This window comes from Oncorhynchus kisutch, linkage group LG7, assembly GCF_002021735.2.
Source record: "Oncorhynchus kisutch isolate 150728-3 linkage group LG7, Okis_V2, whole genome shotgun sequence".
In the NCBI taxonomy this organism is placed as follows: Eukaryota; Metazoa; Chordata; class Actinopteri; order Salmoniformes; family Salmonidae; genus Oncorhynchus; species Oncorhynchus kisutch.
In genome coordinates this window covers 41215217-41236096 of record NC_034180.2, presented here as the reverse complement: position 1 = coordinate 41236096, position 20880 = coordinate 41215217, and the positions used below count along the sequence as shown (strand labels likewise).

The 20880-nt window shown below is 44.2% G+C and overlaps 1 protein-coding gene across 1 annotated transcript in view; it reads left to right on the top strand.

Annotated features, from left to right (window-relative positions):
- The window catches only part of LOC109894627 (usherin-like), a 378093-nt gene that overhangs the window by 207130 nt on the left and 150083 nt on the right, over positions 1-20880 (top strand).

Below are 20880 nucleotides of genomic sequence, written 5' to 3'. Positions count from 1 at the left end.
AAAGTGTATTCCTTCTCCATGTTTTTTGTTGCAGTATAACTTTAGTGCCTTGTTGCATACAAGATGCACGTTTTCCAATATATTTGTATTTTTCTTTTCACTGTCATTATTGTGTAGTCACTACAATGTTCTCCCATCACAGCCATTGAACTCAGTAGCATGTTTTAAAGTCACTACTGGCCTCATGGTAACGCTCCTGAGCAGTTTAATTCCTGTCCTGCAGCTCAGTTCAGAAGGATGACTGTATCTTTGATGTGTCTGGGTGGTTTAATACATCATCCACAGCATCAGTATTAACTTGACCATGCTTAAAGAGATATTCAATGTCTGATTTGTTATTGTTACCCATCTACCAATCACTGGTCTTTGAATCTGTGCTTGAAATTCAATACTTGACTGAGGGAAAGGGGATATGTAGCCAGTTGCACAACTGAATTCATTCAACCAAAATATGTCTTCCGCACTTTAAACCCAACCCTCTGAATGAGAGATGTGGGGGGCTGCCTTATGAGACGCCCACGGTGCAGTTGTTGTGGGGGTTAACTGCCTTGATCAAGGTTAGAACAGCAGATTTTTCCACCTTGCCGGCTCTGGGATTCAAACGAGCAACTTTTCGGTTACTGTCCCAAAAGTCTAACTGCTATGCTGCCTACCTCTCAGACCGACCTTACAGCTGTTGTATGTATGGGGTACAGAGGAAGGGTTAGTCATTCAAAAATCATGCCAACCCTATTTCACACAGTCCATGTAACATGTTAAGCCCAATGTTACACCTGAATGAATTTAGGATTGCCTAAACAAAGGGAAAATATTATATTTTAGTTATGATTATTATTATTTTTCTTTATTTTTTTTTTTCAATCTTCCACTTTGACATTACAGAGTATTTTGTGCAATTGTTGACAACAAATTACAACTCAATCCATAACAATCTTTCATTTCTAAATGGTTAAACAGCTATGTATGAAAGCACCCTCAAATAAAAGGTGAAATTCTGTACTGTCGCCTCATATGAAACATTTGATCTCAAATCCAAAATGCTTGAGTATAGAGACAAATTAAAAGTTGTACCTTCACTGTACAAATAAATACGGAGGGGAGTGGAAACCATTTTAGGGGACAGAGCCAGAGAGGAGAGTGGAGAGTGAGACAGAGAGGGGAGAAGGCACACGAGGAGAGCTAGAGGAGGACAGTAGATAGTCGGGGGTAGTAATCAGTGTGTAGAGATGGTAGTGACCTCTCTCTCAGCGAGCAGAGAGACCTGTGTGTTACAGCACTGCTTTGATGTCTCCTTCACACAGGAACACACAGATTAGGAGGAGGGATGAGAGCCAGGGAGGAAAGAGAGAGATGGAATATTGCTTTATCTACCCCTTTGATATACACTGCCTTTATCTGCGTGTCGAGGTGTGTGTGTGTGCGTGTGTGTGTGCATGTGTGTGTGTGCGTGCGTGTGTGTGTGTGTGCGTGTGTGTATGTGTGTGTGTGTGCATGCGTGTGTGTGCGTGTGTGTATGTGTGCGTGTGTGTGCGTGCGTGTGTGTGTGCGTGCGTGTGTGTGTATGTGTGCGTGTGTGTGCATGCGTGTGTGTATGTGATGTAGAAGATTGGGTAGATGTGCATGTCTTAATATTCAGGACCTTTCATTTCCTGTCAGCCACAGTAACCCTCTCCGTGTATCCATCACCTCTCCCTTCCCATCCTCTCCTCCTCTATGTCCAGACTAAGGGCAGAGTGGCAGCGTAATGATCTTTTACATGTTAGTATGGTAGTAAAACTGGCCCTTATGTCACAGCCAGCCAGGAGGGACCTATTACATATGACAGGCCCGATCAACAGACAGACACACACACACACACACACACACACACACAGACACAGTGTGATGGCGAGAGAGAGAGTTATTCTCCCTGACAAGGCTGATCAAGAGGCCCAGACCAAGCCAAGCATTATTAAATATTGACTCATGTTGTGATTTATGTAGAGCTGTAGGAAGAAAGCTCTTTTTAACCACTCACTATTCCTCACTGCTGAAAATCAGCCATCACTCTCTCTCTCTGTCGGGAAATACAGAACATGAACACGGCAGCCTTTTACTCATGAAAGAGGGAGTGAGAGGGGGAGTGAGAGGGGGAGAGAGAAATCGAGAGGGATATAGATAAGTAGACGGAGAGAGAGAAAGGAGAGAGAGAGAAAAAGAGTACTTGCGCTTCAAAAATCTGAGACGGATGCTTTCATGTTAGCGTTTCATTTTACAAACTGCCAACAGCAGACTAGGTAAATTGGAAGCAATTGTAAGATTTAGAAAGCGGACCAGGGCCGGGGAGTTGGGGAGAGAGAGGGCTGTCTGGGGAATCCAACTCACGTTAATTCATTAAGCTTGTTTATTTTTGCTTAAGCTGTGAAATGTTATCAGGTTTTTTTTTGCCTTTCTGTGTTTTCAGAGGTAATAGAAGATGAGGAGTTGTGCCAAGTTAGCAGTATGGTATCACAGTAGTCTCACTCTTTCTCCCTCTCTCTTTCTCCTTCTGTCTCTCCCTCCTTTCCTCTTTCTTTATCTCTCTCTACATCATTATTTTATCTCTCTATTTCCCTGACTCTCTAACCGTCCATCTTTCTATCTGTTTCTCTCTCTGTCTCTCTCTCTACGCCTCTGTCTGTCTCTCTCTGTCTCTCTCTCTACGCCTCTGTCTGTCTCTCTCTGTCTCTCTCTCTACGCCTCCGTCTGTCTCTCTCTGTCTCTCTCTCTACGCCTCCGTCTGTCTCTCTCTGTCTCTCTCTGTCTCTCTCTCTACGCCTCTGTCTGTCTCTCTCTGTCTCTCTCTCTACGCCTCCGTCTGTCTCTCTCTGTCTCTCTCTCTACGCCTCTGTCTGTCTCTCTCTGTCTCTCTCTCTACGCCTCTGTCTGTCTCTCTCTGTCTCTCTCTCTACGCCTCTGTCTGTCTCTCTCTGTCTCTCTCTCTACGCCTCTGTCTGTCTCTGTCTGTCTCTCTCTGTCTCTCTCTCTGTCTGTCTCTCTCTGTCGGGGCAGCAGGGGCGGCAGGGTAGCCTAGTGGTTAGAGAGTTGGACTAGTAACCGGAAGGTTGCAAGTTCAAACCCCCGAGCTAACAATTTACAAATCTGTCGTTCTGCCCCTGAACAGGCAGTTAACCCACTGTTCCTAGGCCGTCATTGAAAATAAGAATTTGTTCTTAACTGACTTGCCTGGTCAAATAAAGGTTAAAAAAAAAAAAAAAACGTCTCTGTCTCTCTCTCTCTGTCTCTGTCTCTCTCTCCACGTCTCTGTCTCTCTGTCTCTCTGTCTCTCTCTCTACGTCTCTGTCTCTCTCTACGTCTCTGTCTCTCTGTCTCTCTCTCTACGTCTCTGTCTCTCTCTACGTCTCTGTCTCTCTCTACGTGTCTCTCTCTACGTCTCTCTCTCTCTGTCTCTTTCTCTACGTCTCTGTCTCTCTCTACGTGTCTCTCTCTCTCTACGTCTCTCTCTCTCTGTCTCTTTCTCTACGTCTCTCTCTCTCTGTCTCTTTCCCTACGTCTCTGTCTCTCTCTCTACGCCTCTCTGTCTGTCTCTCTCTCTGTCTCTCTCTGTCTCTCTCTCTACGTCTCTCTCTCTGTCTCTTTCCCTACGTCTCTGTCTCTCTCTACGCCTCTCTCTCTGTCTCTCTGTCTCTCTCTCTACGTCTCTCTCTCTGTCTCTCTCTACGTCTCTCTCTCTGTCTCTCTCTACGTGTCTCTCTCTCTACGTCTCTGTCTCTCTCTCTACGTCTCTCTCTCTGTCTCTCTCTATGTCTCTCTCTGTCTCTCTCTCTACGTCTCTCTCTCGGTCTCTCTACGTGTCTCTCTCTGTCTCTCTCTCTACATCTCTCTCTGTCTCTCTCTACGCCTCTCTCTACGTCTCTCTCTCTGTCTCTCTCTCTACGTCTCTCTCTCTCTCTCTACGTCTCTCTCTGTCTCTCTCTCTACGCCTCTCTGTCTGTCTCTCTCTCTCTCTACGTCTCTCTCTACGTCTCTCTCTCTGTCTCTTTCTCTACGTCTCTGTCTCTCTCTCTATGTCTCTCTCTCTGTCTCTCTCTACATGTCTCTCTCTCTACGTCTCTCTCTCTGTCTCTTTCTCTACGTCTCTCTGTCTCTCTCTCTACGTCTCTCTGTCTGTCTCTCTCTCTACGCCTCTCTGTCTGTCTCTCTCTCTCTCTACGTCTCTCTCTACGTCTCTCTCTCTGTCTCTTTCTCTACGTCTCTGTCTCTCTCTCTACGTCTCTCTGTCTGTCTTTCTCTCTGTCTCTCTCTACGTGTCTCTCTCTTCGTCTCTCTCTCTGTCTCTCTCTATGTGTCTCTCTCTCTGTCTCTCTCTACGTCTCTCTCTCGGTCTCTCTCTACGTGTCTCTCTGTCTCTCTCTCTACATCTCTCTCTGTCTCTCTCTACGTCTCTCTCTATGTCTCTCTGTCTCTTTCTCTACGCCTCTCTGTCTGTCTGTCTCTCTCTGTCTGTCTCTCTCTCTGTTTCTCTCTCTACGCCTCTCTCTGTCTCTCTCTGTCTGTCTCACTCTCTGTCTCTCTCTCTACGCCTCTCTGTCTGTCTCTTTCTCTACGTCTCTCTCTCTACTTCTCTCTCTCTCTCTTTCTACGTGTCTCTCTCTCTACGTCTCGCTCTACGTCTCTCTCTGTCTCTCTCTACGTGTCTCTCTCTTTACGTCTCTCTCTACGTCTCTCTCTACGTCTCTCTCTCGGTCTCTTTCTCTACGTCTCTCTGTCTGTCTCTCTCTCTCTCTGTCTCTTTCTCTACGCCTCTCTGTCTGTCTGTCTCTGTCTCTCTCTCTCTCTACGCCTCTCTGTCTGTCTCTCTCTCTGTCTCTCTCTACGTGTCTCTCTCTCTCTACGTCTCTCTCTCTCTGTCTCTTTCTCTACGTCTCTCTCTCTCTGTCTCTTTCCCTACGTCTCTGTCTCTCTCTCTACGCCTCTCTGTCTGTCTCTGTCTGTCTCTCTCTCTACGTCTCTCTCTCTATGTCTCTCTCTACGTCTCTGTCTCTCTCTCTACATGTCTCTCTCTCTACGTCTCTCTCTTCGTCTCTCTCTCTGTCTCTTTCTCTACATCTCTCTCTCTGTCTCTTTCTCTACGTCTCTGTCTCTCTCTCTACGCCTCTCTGTCTGTCTCTCTCTCTGTCTCTCTCTGTCTCTCTCTCTACGTCTCTCTCTCTGTCTCTTTCCCTACGTCTCTGTCTCTCTCTACGCCTCTCTCTCTGTCTCTCTCTCTCTGCCTCTCTCTCTGTCTCTCTCTACGTCTCTCTCTCTGTCTCTCTCTACGTGTCTCTCTCTCTACGTCTCTGTTTCTCTCTCTACGTCTCTGTCTCTCTCTATGTCTCTCTCTGTCTCTCTCTCTACGTCTCTCTCTCGGTCTCTCTACGTGTCTCTCTCTGTCTCTCTCTCTACATCTCTCTCTGTCTCTCTCTACGCCTCTCTCTACGTCTCTCTCTCTGTCTCTCTCTCTACGTCTCTCTCTCTCTCTCTACGTCTCTCTCTGTCTCTCTCTCTACGCCTCTCTGTCTGTCTCTCTCTCTCTCTACGTCTCTCTCTACGTCTCTCTCTGTCTCTTTCTCTACGTCTCTGTCTCTCTCTCTACGTCTCTCTCTCTGTCTCTCTCTACATGTCTCTCTCTCTACGTCTCTCTCTCTGTCTCTTTCTCTACGTCTCTCTGTCTCTCTCTCTACGTCTCTCTGTCTGTCTCTCTCTCTACGCCTCTCTGTCTGTCTCTCTCTCTCTCTACGTCTCTCTCTACGTCTCTCTCTCTGTCTCTTTCTCTACGTCTCTGTCTCTCTCTCTACGTCTCTCTGTCTGTCTTTCTCTCTGTCTCTCTCTACGTGTCTCTCTCTTCGTCTCTCTCTCTGTCTCTCTCTATGTGTCTCTCTCTCTGTCTCTCTCTACGTCTCTCTCTCGGTCTCTCTCTACGTGTCTCTCTGTCTCTCTCTCTACATCTCTCTCTGTCTCTCTCTACGTCTCTCTCTATGTCTCTCTGTCTCTTTCTCTACGCCTCTCTGTCTGTCTGTCTCTCTCTGTCTGTCTCTCTCTCTGTTTCTCTCTCTACGCCTCTCTCTGTCTCTCTCTGTCTGTCTCACTCTCTGTCTCTCTCTCTACGCCTCTCTGTCTGTCTCTTTCTCTACGTCTCTCTCTCTACTTCTCTCTCTCTGTCTCTCTCTACGTGTCTCTCTCTCTACGTCTCGCTCTACGTCTCTCTCTGTCTCTCTCTACGTGTCTCTCTCTTTACGTCTCTCTCTACGTCTCTCTCTACGTCTCTCTCTCTGTCTCTTTCTCTACGTCTCTCTGTCTGTCTCTCTCTCTCTCTGTCTCTTTCTCTACGCCTCTCTGTCTGTCTGTCTCTGTCTCTCTCTCTCTCTACGCCTCTCTGTCTGTCTCTCTCTCTGTCTCTCTCTACGTGTCTCTCTCTCTACATCTCGCTCTACGTCTCTCTCTGTCTCTCTCTACGTGTCTCTCTCTTTACGTCTCTCTCTACGTCTCTCTCTACGTCTCTCTCTCTCTGTCTTGCTCTCTACGTCTCTCTGTCTGTCTCTGTCTGCCTGTCTCTCTCTCTCTCTCTACGTCTCTCTCTTACGTGTCTCTCTCTCTACGTCCCCCCTCTACGTCTCTCTCTCGGTCTCTCTCTACGTCTCTCTCTACGTCTCTTTCTCTACGCCTCTCTGTCTGTCTCTCTCTCTACGCCTCTCTCTGACTCTCTCTCTACGTCTCGCTCTCTACGTCTCTCTCTCTCTGTCTCTCTCTCTCTGTCTCTCTCTGTCTGTCTCTGTCTGTCTGTCTGTCTCTCTCTCTCTACATCTCTCTGTCTCTCTCTCTACGTCTCTGTCTCTCTAAATTCAATTAAATTCAAGGGCTTTATTGGCATGGGAAACATGTGTTAACATTGCCAAAGCAAGTGAGGTAGATAATATATAAAGTGAATATATAAAGTGAAATAAACAATAAAAATTAACAGTAAACATTACACATACATAAGTTTCAAAACAATAAAGACATTACAAATGTCATATTATATATACAGTGTTTTAACAATGTACAAATGGTTAAAGGACACAAGATAAGATAAATAAGCATAAATATGGGTTGTATTTACAATGGTGTTTGTTCTTCACTGGTTGCCCTTTTCTCGTGGCAACAGGTCACAAATCTTGCTGCTGTGATGGCTCACTGTGGAATTTCACCCAGTAGATATGGGAGTTCATCAAAATTGGATTTGTTTTCAAATTCTTTGTGGATCTGTGTAATCTGAGGGAAATATATCTCTCCAATATGGTCATACATTGGGCAGGAGGTTAGGAAGTGCAGCTCAGTTTCCACCTCATTTTGTGGGCAGTGAGCACATAGCCTGTCTTCTCTTGAGAGCCATGTCTGCCTATGGCGGCCTTTCTCAATAGCAAGGCTATGCTCACTGAGTCTGTACATAGTCAAAGCTTTCCTTAATTTTGGGTCAGTCACAGTGGTCAGGTATTCTGCCGCTGTGTACTCTCTTGTGTAGGGCCAAATAGCATTCTAGTTTGCTCTGTTTTTTTGTTAATTCTTTCCAATGTGTCAAGTAATTATCTTTTTGTTTTCTCATGATTTGGTTGGGTCTAATTGTGCTGTTGTCCTGGGGCTCTGTAGGGTGTGTTAGTGAACAGAGCCCCAGGACCAGCTTGCTTAGGGGGCTCTTCTCCAGGTTCATCTCTCTGTAGGTGATGGCTTTGTTATGGAAGTTTTGGGAATCACTTCCTTTTAGGTGGTTATAGAATTTAACGTCTCTTTTCTGGATATTGATAATTAGTGGGTATCGGCCTAATTCTGCTCTGCATGCATTATTTGGTGTTCTACGTTGTACACTGAGGATATTTTTGCAGAATTCTGCGTGCAGTCTCAATTTGGTGTCTGTCTCATTTTGTGAAGTCTTGGTTGGTGAGCGGACCCCAGACATCACAACCATAAAGGGCAATGGGCTCTATGACTGATTCAATTATTTTTAGCCAAATCCTAATTGGTATGTTGAAATTTATGTTCCTTTTGATGGCATAGAATGCCCTTCTTGCCTTATCTCTCAGATCGTTCACAGCTTTGTGGAAGTTACCTGTGGCGCTGATGTTTAGGCCAAGGTATGTATAGTTTTTTTGTGTGCTCTAGGGCAACAGTGTCTAGATGGAATTTGTATTTGTGGTCCTGGTGACTGGACCTTTTTTGGAACACCATTATTTTGGTCTCACTGAGATTTACTGTCAGGGCCCAGGTCTGACAGAATCTGTGCATAAGATCTAGGTGCTGCTGTAGGCCCTCCTTGGTTGGTGACAGAAGCACCAGATCATCAGCAAACAGCTGACATTTGACTTCGGATTCTAGTAGGGTGAGGCCGGGTGCTGCAGACTTTTCTAGTGCCCGCGCCAATTCGTTAATATATATTTATTTTTATTTTATTTTACCTTTATTTAACCAGGTAGGCAAGTTGAGAACAAGTTCTCATTTACAATTGCGACCTGGCCAAGATAAAGCAAAGCAGTTCGACAGATAAAACGACACAGAGTTACACATGGAGTAAAAACAAACATACAGTCAATAATGCAGTATAAACAAGTCTATATACAATGTGAGCAAATGAGGTGAGAAGGGAGGTAAAGGCAAAAAAGGCCAAGATGGCAAAGTAAATACAATATAGCAAGTAAAATACTGGAATAGTGGTTTTGCAATGGAAGAATGTGCAAAGTAGAAATAAAAAAATAATGGGGTGCAAAGGAGCTAAATAAATAAATAAATTAAAATTAAATACAGTTGGGAAAGAGGTAGTTGTTTGGGCTAAATTATAGATGGGCTATGTACAGGTGCAGTAATCTGTGAGCTGCTCTGACAGTTGGTGCTTAAAGCTAGTGAGGGAGATAAGTGTTTCCAGTTTCAGAGATTTTTGTAGTTCGTTCCAGTCATTGGCAGCAGAGAACTGGAAGGAGAGGCGGCCAAAGAAAGAATTGGTTTTGGGGGTGACTAGAGAGATATACCTGCTGGAGCGTGTGCTACAGGTGGGAGATGCTATGGTGACCAGCGAGCTGAGATAAGGGGGGACTTTACCTAGCAGGGTCTTGTAGATGACATGGAGCCAGTGGGTTTGGCGACGAGTATGAAGCGAGGGCCAGCCAACGAGAGCGTACAGGTCGCAATGGTGGGTAGTATATGGGGCTTTGGTGATAAAACGGATTGCACTGTGATAGACTGCATCCAATTTGTTGAGTAGGGTATTGGAGGCTATTTTGTAAATGACATCGCCAAAGTCGAGGATTGGTAGGATGGTCAGTTTTACAAGGGTATGTTTGGCAGCATGAGTGAAGGATGCTTTGTTGCGAAATAGGAAGCCAATTCTAGATTTAACTTTGGATTGGAGATGTTTGATATGGGTCTGGAAGGAGAGTTTACAATCTAACCAGACACCTAAGTATTTGTAGTTGTCCACGTATTCTAAGTCAGAGCCGTCCAGAGTAGTGATGTTGGACAGGCGGGTAGGTGCAGGCAGCGATCGGTTGAAGAGCATGCATTTAGTTTTACTTGCATTCAAGAGCAATTGGAGGCCACGGAAGGAGAGTTGTATGGCATTGAAGCTTGCCTGGAGGGTTGTTAACACAGTGTCCAGAGAAGGGCCGGAAGTATACAGAATGGTGTCGTCTGCGTAGAGGTGGATCAGGGACTCACCAGCAGCAAGAGCGACCTCATTGATGTATACAGAGAAGAGAGTCGGTCCAAGAATTGAACCCTGTGGCACCCCCATAGAGACTGCCAGAGGTCCGGACAGCAGACCCTCCGATTTGACACACTGAACTCTATCAGAGAAGTAGTTGGTGAACCAGGCGAGGCAATCATTTGAGAAACCAAGGCTGTCGAGTCTGCCGATGAGGATATGGTGATTGACAGAGTCGAAAGCCTTGGCCAGATCAATGAATACGGCTGCACAGTAATGTTTCTTATCGATGGCGGTTAAGATATCGTTTAGGACCTTGAGCGTGGCTGAGGTGCACCCATGACCAGCTCTGAAACCAGATTGCATAGCAGAGAAGGTATGGTGAGATTCGAAATGGTCGGTAATCTGTTTGTTGACTTGGCTTTCGAAGACCTTAGAAAGGCACGGTAGGATAGATATAGGTCTGTAGCAGTTTGGGTCAAGAGTGTCCCCCCCTTTGAAGAGGGGGATGACCGCAGCTGCTTTCCAATCTTTGGGAATCTCAGACGACACGAAAGAGAGGTTGAACAGGCTAGTAATAGGGGTGGCAACAATTTCGGCAGATAATTTTAGAAAGAAAGGGTCCAGATTGTCTAGCCCGGCTGATTTGTAGGGGTCCAGATTTTGCAGCTCTTTCAGAACATCAGCTGAATGGATTTGGGAGAAGGAGAAATGGGGAAGGCTTGGGCGAGTTGCTGTTGGGGGTGCAGTGCTGTTGTCCGGGGTAGGAGTAGCCAGGTGGAAAGCATGGCCAGCCGTAGAAAAATGCTTATTGAAATTCTCAATTATGGTGGATTTATCAGTGGTGACAGTGTTTCCTATCTTCAGTGCAGTGGGCAGCTGGGAGGAGGTGTTCTTATTCTCCATGGACTTTACAGTGTCCCAGAACTTTTTTGAGTTAGTGTTGCAGGAAGCAAATTTCTGCTTGAAAAAGCTAGCCTTGGCTTTTCTAACTGCCTGTGTATAATGGTTTCTAGCTTCCCTGAACAGCTGCATATCACGGGGGCTGTTCGATGCTAATGCAGAACGCCATAGGATGTTTTTGTGTTGGTTAAGGGCAGTCAGGTCTGGGGAGAACCAAGGGCTATATCTGTTCCTGGTTCTAAATTTCTTGAATGGGGCATGTTTATTTAGGATGGTTAGGAAGGCATTTTAAAAAAATATCCAGGCATCCTCTACTGACGGGATGAGATCAATATCCTTCCAGGATACCCCGGCCAGGTCGATTAGAAAGGCCTGCTCGCAGAAGTGTTTCAGGGAGCGTTTTACAGTGATGAGTGGCGGTCGTTTGACCGCTGACCCATTACGGATGCAGGCAATGAGGCAGTGATCGCTGAGATCTTGGTTGAAGACAGCAGAGGTGTATTTAGAGGGGAAGTTGGTTAGGATGATATCTATGAGGGTGCCCGTGTTTAAGGTTTTGGGGAGGTACCTGGTAGGTTCATTGATAATTTGTGTGAGATTGAGGGCATCAAGTTTAGATTGTAGGATGGCTGGGGTGTTAAGCATGTTCCAGTTTAGGTCGCCTAGCAGCACGAACTCTGAAGATAGATGGGGGGCAATCAGTTCACATATGGTGTCCAGAGCACAGCTGGGGGCAGAGGGTGGTCTATAGCAGGCGGCAACGGTGAGAGACTTGTTTTTAGAGAGGTGGATTTTTAAAAGTAGAAGTTCAAATTGTTTGGGTACAGACCTGGATAGTAGGACAGAACTCTGCAGGCTATCTTTGCAGTAGATTGCAACACCGCCCCCTTTGGCAGTTCTATCTTGTCTGAAAATGTTGTAGTTTGGAATTAAAATGTCTGAGTTTTTGGTGGTCTTCCTAAGCCAGGATTCAGACACAGCTAGAACATCCGGGTTGGCAGAGTGTGCTAAAGCAGTGAATAGAACAAACTTAGGGAGGAGGCTTCTAATGTTAACATGCATGAAACCAAGGCTATTACGGTTACAGAAGTCATCAAAAGAGAGCGCCTGGGGAATAGGAGTGGAGCTAGGCACTGCAGGGCCTGGATTCACCTCTACATCGCCAGAGGAACATAGGAGGAGTAGAATAAGGGTACGGCTAAAAGCTATGAGAATTGGTCGTCTAGAACGTCTGGAACATAGAGTAAAAGGAGGTTTCTGGGGGCGATAAAATAGCATCAAGGTATAATGTACAGACAAATGTATGGTAGGATGTGAATACAGTGGAGGTAAACCTAGGTATTGAGTGATGAAGAGGGAGATATTGTCTCTAGAAACATCGTTGAAACCAGGAGATGTCATTGCATGTGTGGGTGGTGGAACTAATAGGTTGGATAAGGTATAGTGAGCAGGACTAGAGGCTCTACAGTGAAATAAGCCAATAAACACTAACCAGAACAGAAATGGACAAGACATATTGACATTAAGGAGAGGCATGCTTAGTCGAGTGATCAAAAGGGTCCGGTGAGTGGAGAGGTTGGTTGGTGATTTAGACAGCTAGCCAGGGCATCGGTAGCAAGCTAGCATAGGATGGAGGTCTGTTGTTAGCCACCTCTTGCGTTCCGTCAGTAGATTAGTGGGGTTCCGTGTGGTAGAGGGGATTAATCCAAATCACACAACAACAACAAAAATAAAAACAATAGATATAGTTATAGAGGCCCAAGAAGAAAACATAATAATAATAATAAAAAAATAAAAAAAAATATATATAAAAAAAATGTTGAAGAGGGTGGGGTTTAAGCTGCATTCCTGTCTCACCCCACGACCCTGTGTGAAGAAATGTGTGTGTTTTTTGCCAATTTTAACCGCACACTTGTTGTTTGTGTACATGGATTTTATATTGTCATATGTTTTACCCCCAACACCACTTTCCATCAGTTTGTATAGCAGACCCTCATGCCAAATTGAGTCGAAGGCTTTTTTGAAATCAACAAAGCATGAGAAGACTTTGCCTTTGTTTTGGTTTGTTTGGTTGTCAATTAGGGTGTGCAGGGTGAGTACATGGTCTGTTGTACGGTAATTTGGTAAAAAGCCAATTTGACATTTGCTCAGTACATTGTTTTCATTGAGGAAATGTACAATTCTGCTGTTAATGATAATGCAGAGGATTTTCCCAAGGTTACTGTTGACGCATATTCCACGGTAGTTATTGGGGTCAAATTTGTCTCCACTTTTGTGGATTGTGGTGATCAGTCCTTGGTTCCAAATATTGGGGAAGATGCCAGAGCTAAGGATGATGTTAAAGAGTATTAGTATAGCCAATTGGAATTTGTTTGTCTGTATATTTGATCATTTCATTGAGGATACCATCAACACCACAGGCCTTTTTGCGTTAGAGGGTTTTTATTTTGTCCTGTAACTCATTCAATGTAATTGGAGAATCCAGTGGGTTCTGGTAGTCTTTAATAGTTGATTCTAAGATCTGTATTTCATCATGTATATGTTTTTGCTCTTTATTCTTTGTTATAGAGCCAAAAAGATTGGAGAAGTGGTTTACCCATACATCTCCATTTTGGATAGATAATTCTTTGTGTTGTTGTTTGTTTAGTGTTTTCCAATTTTCCCAGAAGTGGTTAGAGTCTATGGATTCTTCAGTTACATTGAGCTGATTTCTGACATGCTGTTCCTTCTTTTTCCGTAGTGTATTTCTGTATTGTTTTAGTGATTCACCATAGTGAAGGCGTAAACTCAGGTTTTCCGGGTCTCTATGTTTTTGGTTGGACAGGTTTCTCAATTTCTTTCTTAGATTTTTGCATTCTTCATCAAACCATTTGTCATTGTTGTTAATTTTCTTCGGTTTTCTATATGAGATTTTTAGATTTGATAGGGAAGCTGAGAGGTCAAATATACTGTTAAGATTTTCTACTGCCAAGTTTACACCTTCACTATTACAGTGGAACGTTTTACCCAGGAAATTGTCTAAAAGGGATTACATTTGTTGTTGCCTATTTTTTTTAAATTAAAAAATAATAATTAAACTCTGTTTTTTAAGTTTTGAACATACAGACAAGACAAAGCAATATAAATAATATAATATATAATAAAATACAAATAAAAATACAAATATAAAAATGTCTTTAAAGATCCCAGACTTTAGACAAGTTAAACACACCAGGCAGAAGGCTACAGAGGTTAAAGGGCAATCTATAGTACAGGGACAGAGCAAACACCTCACCATTGTTCCTGTAAACAGTCAAGGGATAAGGGTAGAGAAATGCAACCACTCACAGAGAGTCATGGCCACAGACCGACCATCCACTGGACAAAAAAAAAGTTGCTTTAAAATAAAAAATATAATTATTATTCATGTAGGCGTGAACAAAATGTAAAAATAACTGGGAAAAACAAGCTCACACTTCAGTCTCTGCCCGGGCAAGATGAACAAGGCATCTGCGGATCACAATCAATAAGCACATGGACCTTAATGCCCCCCCCAAGCAAAAACACAGAGAGAAGCTCCTCCAACCCTTAAGTCACAGACTTATTTTAGTATTAATTGGAATGCCATCAGAGGATGGACTGTTTAAAGTAAGACCGGAATGGAGCCCAAGCCTCAAACAGTTTGGGGTTCCCACGTGAATTGAATTGAATTTTTTCTAGTTTCAGAGAGCACAACACATCCCTCACCCAATATTTATAAGATGGGGGAGCTGCCATCTTCCAGTTCTGTAGTATTAGCCGTCTAGCTAAAAGAGTTGTATAAGCAACAGTGTCCGACTGGATTCTTGATAGGGGGGTACCCATGGGCAGTACTCCAAAAAGGGCTGTAAGGGGAGACGGATCTATAACAGTGTCATATATATCAGAGAAACATTTAAATATTAATTCCCAGAAACCTGACAGTTTATGACAGCCCCAAAACATATGCAACAGTGTGGCTGGTTCCACTTTACATCTGAAACAGGTGGGATCAAAATCAGAGAATATTCTTCCAAGTTTGGCCCCCGACCAGTGGATATGGTGAACCACCTTGAATTGAATGAGGCTGTGTCTAGTGCTAAAAGAGGACGAGTGCACCCTGTGCAGCACAGATTCCCAGGCGTCTTCCCCAAGTTCCTCCCCCAAATCCTTTTCCCATCGAGTCTTTAAAGGCACCAAAGAAGGGTTCTGTAAGTCTTGAATGATTGCATATACATCTGAAATTGCGCCCCTAGGAAGCGTGTTCAGCTCCAAGATGCTCTCTATAGCTGTATTCGCAGGCCTATTGGGAAATCCAGGTGTGTTAGCCCTGACAAAGTTTCTAGTCTGGAGATAGTGGAAAAAGTGGGATTGGGGGAGATTGAACTTTTCCTGCAGCTGAGAAAAAGAGGCAAATGTATCATCAAAGAATAATTGGGCTAGCGAGGAAAGGCCTAGTGAGTGCCAAATGCCAAAAGCCCCATCATTCAAAGATGGAGGAAATAGAATGTTCTGATTGATTGGGCCTGATAGAGAAAAGCCTCGGAGGTTAAAGGCTAAACGGAACTGATTCCAAATTTTAAGAGACTGCTTTACAATTGGGTTGGCACACCTTTTACCTAGGGACACTGGGAGAGACGAGCACAGCACAGAGGAAAGTGCTGCAGGTTTACACGATTCAGACTCCATCTGGACCCAGAGTGGTCTAGGGCCAGTAGGATCAGTCTGTAGCCAGTACAGAACGGCTCTGAAATTTGCAGCCCAGTAGTATGTCTGAAAATTTGGTAGAGCTAAACCCCCCAATGACCTAGGCTTCTGTAAATGTTTTCTACCAATCCGTGGTACCTTGCCATCCCAAATAAAATGCATGAATGTTTGATCCAGTGAAATAAAAAAAGATTTTGGAATAAAAATGGGTAAACATTGAAATAAATATAAAAATTTGGGCAACAGTTTCATTTAAATGACATTAATCCTTCTGATAAGAGAAAGAGGTAGGGAATTCCAAAAAGTAAAATATTATTTCAATCTTGTAAGTAAGTGAATTGATCCCGGACAATCCTAAACTGAGAACTTGTAAAAGAGCACTTTAAAGCAGCCTTGTTTACCGGAAAAAGCTCACTCTTGCCTAGATTCAGCTTGTACCCTGAGATTGATCCAAACTTTTTAAGAACAGATCGGGCACGTGGCAATGAGGTATCGGGGTTGGAGATAAACAAAAGGAGGTCGTCAGCATATAGCGAGAGTTTATGCACCCAGCCCGCCCTGATTATGCCTTGAATGGCATCATTAGAGCGTAGTGCAATGGCGAGAGGTTCGATTAGTCAAAGCAAACAACAAGGGGGAGAGTGGGCAACCCTGTCTGGATCCGCGGTGCAAGGGAAAATAGTCAGAGGACAAGTTATTAGTCCGTACCGAAGCCATGGGGGAAAAATAAAGAATCTTTATCCAAGCAATGAATTTGGGGCCAAAGCCAAATCTATAAAGGGCAGCTGTTAGGTAATCCCACTCAACGCGGTCAAACGCTTTTTCGGCATCAAGTGAGACCACCACCTCCGGGTCCTCCGACGCTGGGGAGTACAGTATATTCATAAGGCGCCTAATATTGAAAAATAAATGCCTATTTCTCACAAAGCCAGTCTGGTCAGAGTGTATTACTTGGTGCAGCAAGCCTTCCATACGGATGGCTAAAAGCTTAGCTAGGATTTTGTAATCACAGTTTAAAAGCGAGATTGGGCGATAGGATCCACATTCCAGGGGTCTTTGTTTTTCTTTAGTAGTAATGAAATTGAAGCCTGATAAAGACTAGGCGGTAGCTTTGAAGTATTGAGGCACTCTGCAAATAGTCGAGACAAGAATGGGCAAAGCAGACCAGAAAACGTCCTGTAAAATTCGGTTGGAAAACCGTCCGGACCCAGCGATTTACCACTTTTCATTGCGGACACTGCTGTTGCAATCTCCTCAAGCGTAAATTCTGCTTCTAGAAAGTCATGGGAGTCTGTATCAATTGAAGGCATATTCAAGCCATTAAAGAAGGAGTCAATCAGCAAGGGGTCTTGAGTGGATTCAGAGGTGTATAGCGCAGAGTAAAATTGTTTAAATTGATCATTGATCTCTTTATGTATAACTGTGGTGGCACCAGACGGGGTCCTTATTTGTGGGATTAAACGTGAGGCCTCAGATTTACGGATCTGATGCGCAAGGAGTTTACTGGCCTTGTCGCCTTGTTCATAGACTTTGTATCGAGCTCGCAAGAGTAACTGTTCAGCTTGCCTGGTAGAAAGCTCATCAAATTCAGATTGGAGTAGTTGGCGCTCTTTATGCAGATCAGAGGAAGGATCCGTAGCATACTTCTCATCCAATGTGGCTATGGACTCGCTCAGGTCCTGAAGTCGCTGGGAGCGGACTCTGTTTTGGTTGGCTGTATAAGAAATAATTTGGCCACGTAGGTATGCTTTGAGAGACTCCCATATGGTAGAGCAGGACATACCTGGTGTTGAATTAGTTTCTAGGAATAAGGTGATTTCAGAAGAAATGAAATTGACAAACTCCTTATCTGAGAGTAAAATGGGGTTTGAGACGCCATTGATAACACATAGGAGGTCGCTGGGGAAACTCTAGTTCAAGCACTAATGGTGAATGGTCAGAGATAACAATACTCCCGTAAGTACACTGCCGAAGGTTAGGCAGAAGTTTTTTGTCCAAAAATAAGTAATCAATCCGGGAGTATGTTTGATGAACATGAGAATAAAAGGAATACTGTCTATCTGTAGGATGTAGGAAACGCCAGGCCTCAAACATAGCATATTTCTGAAGAAAGGATTGAATAAGTAGGGCACATTTAGATGGCCTGTATTTGTTTGTGAGGACTTGGGGACATTTTCCAGTTGAAATCCCCCCCTAAAATCAACAAATGAGAATCTAAATTGGGAATAGCAGACAGAAAGGAAGAAATGAAACTTGTGTCATCCCAATTGGGAGCATAATCACTAGCCAAAACAAGAGGGGTAGAAAACAGTTTCACCGGTTACTATGACGTATCGTCCCTTAGGATCAGCAATAACCTCAGAAGCTACAAAGGGAGTAGCTTTATCAACCAGAATAGCAGCACCTCTTGATTTACTATGAAAGTTCGAGTGGAAGACTTGACCAACCCAGTCCTTACGCATCCTAAAATGCTCACCAGTCCTCAAGTGAGTCTCCTGTAGAAATGCAATATTTGGCATTCAAACCCTTTAAGTGTGTCAACACCCTCTTACGCTTCACTGGGTTGTTAACCCCTTTGGTATTCCAAGAAATGTACTTGATCGTATTATTTCGGCCCCTCTGGGCATTCCCGTTATTCAACCCTGTCATTAGAGAATAGAATGGAAAAGCAATGAGCACCCAAAACCCCCAGTAATAATGTACGGTGGTAAATGTTTGGAAAAAGTACCAAAAAAAAGAAAAAGACAGAATGACAACATTAGAACTGAACAATTCAACCTGCCCCTCCACCCCCCCCCCCCCCATCCCAGACAATACCTCCCCAAACGAGGTACAAGCCTAAATAGAGCATGTTCTCTTCACACAGTATGTCTGTGAGAGTGCGGTCTTAAACCTAAACCCACAGTCCCGCTCTTTAAAGTCGTGTTTTGTTAGTGGATCAAGCAGCAAAAAGAAAGATTTGTATGTATTTAAAAATATATATTTTAAAAGGCGAATCCCCTGTGCAAACGGAATGACAAAAGCACCACTTGTAGATGTATATAATGATATTCCCAGTCTTATAACAGGCATTGAGAGAGAAAATAAATCAAATGTATAAAGGCTCTCAGCCAAAAATCTAATTTAAAGTAAGGAAATTGTAGTAAGACAATCAAAAATAATAGTAATTATAATAGTAGTCTAGTTGAAGCTGAGACAGCTTACAACCAATACCAAAAAACTACGTTGAACGTTTGCTGGGCATAAATGACGCTCAAAACTTTTAAAATTAAAGTGAGGCCCCAAGCAACAGTTGCTGAACTGTGAGCATATTCAAGACTTCTTGATGTGACGTTGAATGTGAGCCATTAGCCTCATCCGGAGATTCAAATGTGTAGTCTTTACCCTCATGAGATATCCATAAACGGGCCGGGAATCACAGTCCATACTTCACACTTGGATGGTCCCGAAGTACTCGTTTGGCCTGTCCGAAAGCTGCGCGCTGCCTAGAAACAGTGGGGGAGTAGTCCTGGTAGATGGGAAAGCTCTGTCCTTGAAAGCTCAGAGAGGTATTGCGGGCTCGCCGGAGGATCTCCATCTTCTCATGAAAAAAGTGCACTCGAAGAATTATGTCACGGGGCCTCTCCCCATCCCGGGGCTTTGGGCGCAGCGACCGGTGGGCTCGATCAATCAGGGGCTTTTCATCTAAGGCAAGAACTCCTTCAGCAGCCCTGAAACGAAATCCGTGGCGTGATTTATTTCCGCGGAATCTGGACCGTACAAGTCTCAGATTATTGCGGCGAGAGAATCCCTCTAAACTCACACAGCTCTCCTTCACCTTTTTCAAATCCGCAGCTAGGCGTTTAACTTCAGCCGTCCAGGGATGTAGTTAAATCGGAGACATTAGTTGCGGAGGGTCTCCAGTGCTGCAATCGTAGTGTGGTGACGGAGTTGTTGTTTTGAGTAATGTGATTGCTGGCACAGTCTCGTTCCGCAGGATGGTTAAATCTGCTTTTAAAGTATCAGAAACCTCCTGTATTCTGGCCTCAATCGTAGCAACCACCTGTGTTTTCATTTCAACTATCTCAGAGCGTAGTAGTTTGATGGCCTCGAGAATGTTCATTTCAGCGCCGCAAGGCCAAGCCGCGCCCCCGGGTAAAGTGTGCGTCCCCGGGCCCTCATCACCGCCGCAAGGCGGTGATGAGAGCGGGTCTTGTAGGCCGGGTTTTCTCAAAGTCATGCTTTTGGCCTTATGTTTGGTCGACATGCTGACATTCGGAAGCAAAGTAGTCTTGTTTTTTACGGAAAGGGATCACCAAATTAAATATTTGAAAATAAATACGGTTCTGCTGCAGAATTCACATAAACTTTAAGAATACCACGGGAGCAAACGGAAAACACGCTCAGTCGCACAGGCGTCCCTACCATCCCCTCCTAATTGTTTTTTGGTAGGTTTCCAAACTGCATTCCTTCCATCTATAGCATTTCTTAATGTTACTCAGTTCCTTTGGCTTTGATGACTCATGATTGAGTGTTGCTCTGTCTCTCTCTCTCTCTGTGTCTCTCTCTACATCTCTCTCTACGTCTCTCTGTCTCTCTCTACATCTCTCTCTACGTCTTTCTCTCTACGTCTCTCTCTCTCTCTGTCTCTCTCTCTCTTTCTTCTCTACGTCTCTCTCTCTACATCTCTCTCTCTCTCTGTCTTACTCTACATCTGTCTCTACGTCTTTTCTCTCTACGTCTCTCTCTCTCTACGTCTCTCTCTCTGTCTCTCTCTCTACATCTCTCTCTACGTCTTTCTCTCTCTACGTCTCTCTCTCTCTGTCCTCTCTACATCTCTCTCTCTCTACATCTCTCTCTACGTCTTTCTCTCTCTACGTCTCTTTCTACACCTCTCTCTCTCCCATCTTTCTACGTCTCTCTCTACATCTATCTCTCTACATCTCTCTCAACCTCCCCGATTCTCTCCCCTATCCAAACCCCTTTCTCTTCCCTCCCTACTCTTTCCCCTCCCTCTTCCTCCCCTTCTCCCCCTCCTCTCTCTTTCCCTATAGGTCCAGTGATATCTAAGTTAAATTAATTCCTATTTAATGTGTGCATGGGGCTGTATATCCTTAGATGGATTGCATTACTGTAAGTGGTGGTGGGGTGGCTAGGGATCATGATGGTCAACCCCTGACCTGTGTGTGTGTGGTTTGTCTGTGTTTGTGTGTTTTGTGTGTTTGTGTGTGTGTGTGTGTGTGTGTGTGTGTGTGTGTGTGTGGTGTGTGTGTGTGTGTGTGTGTGTGTGTGTGTGCGTGCGTGCGGCGTGCCAAAGTGTCGTGGATTATTGATTGATCTGTAACATTTTCATAGCAGTGTCTAATGGGCATATATAAACCATATGTGTCTGATATACAGCATGTTTCTCTTTGTGCCTTGTATTCATCTCGAACCGCTGTTATTTTAGATAGATCAGCGAGCAACGGTTAAAACCCTAATGGCATGTAATGCTCATGCACCATACTTATTTCCTAGAACTGTAAAGTAAATATTTTCTGTCTCTCCTCATGTGACAAAGTCTATTTCAAACAACATGAATTCAAACCTAGGATACTGATGATTCATGT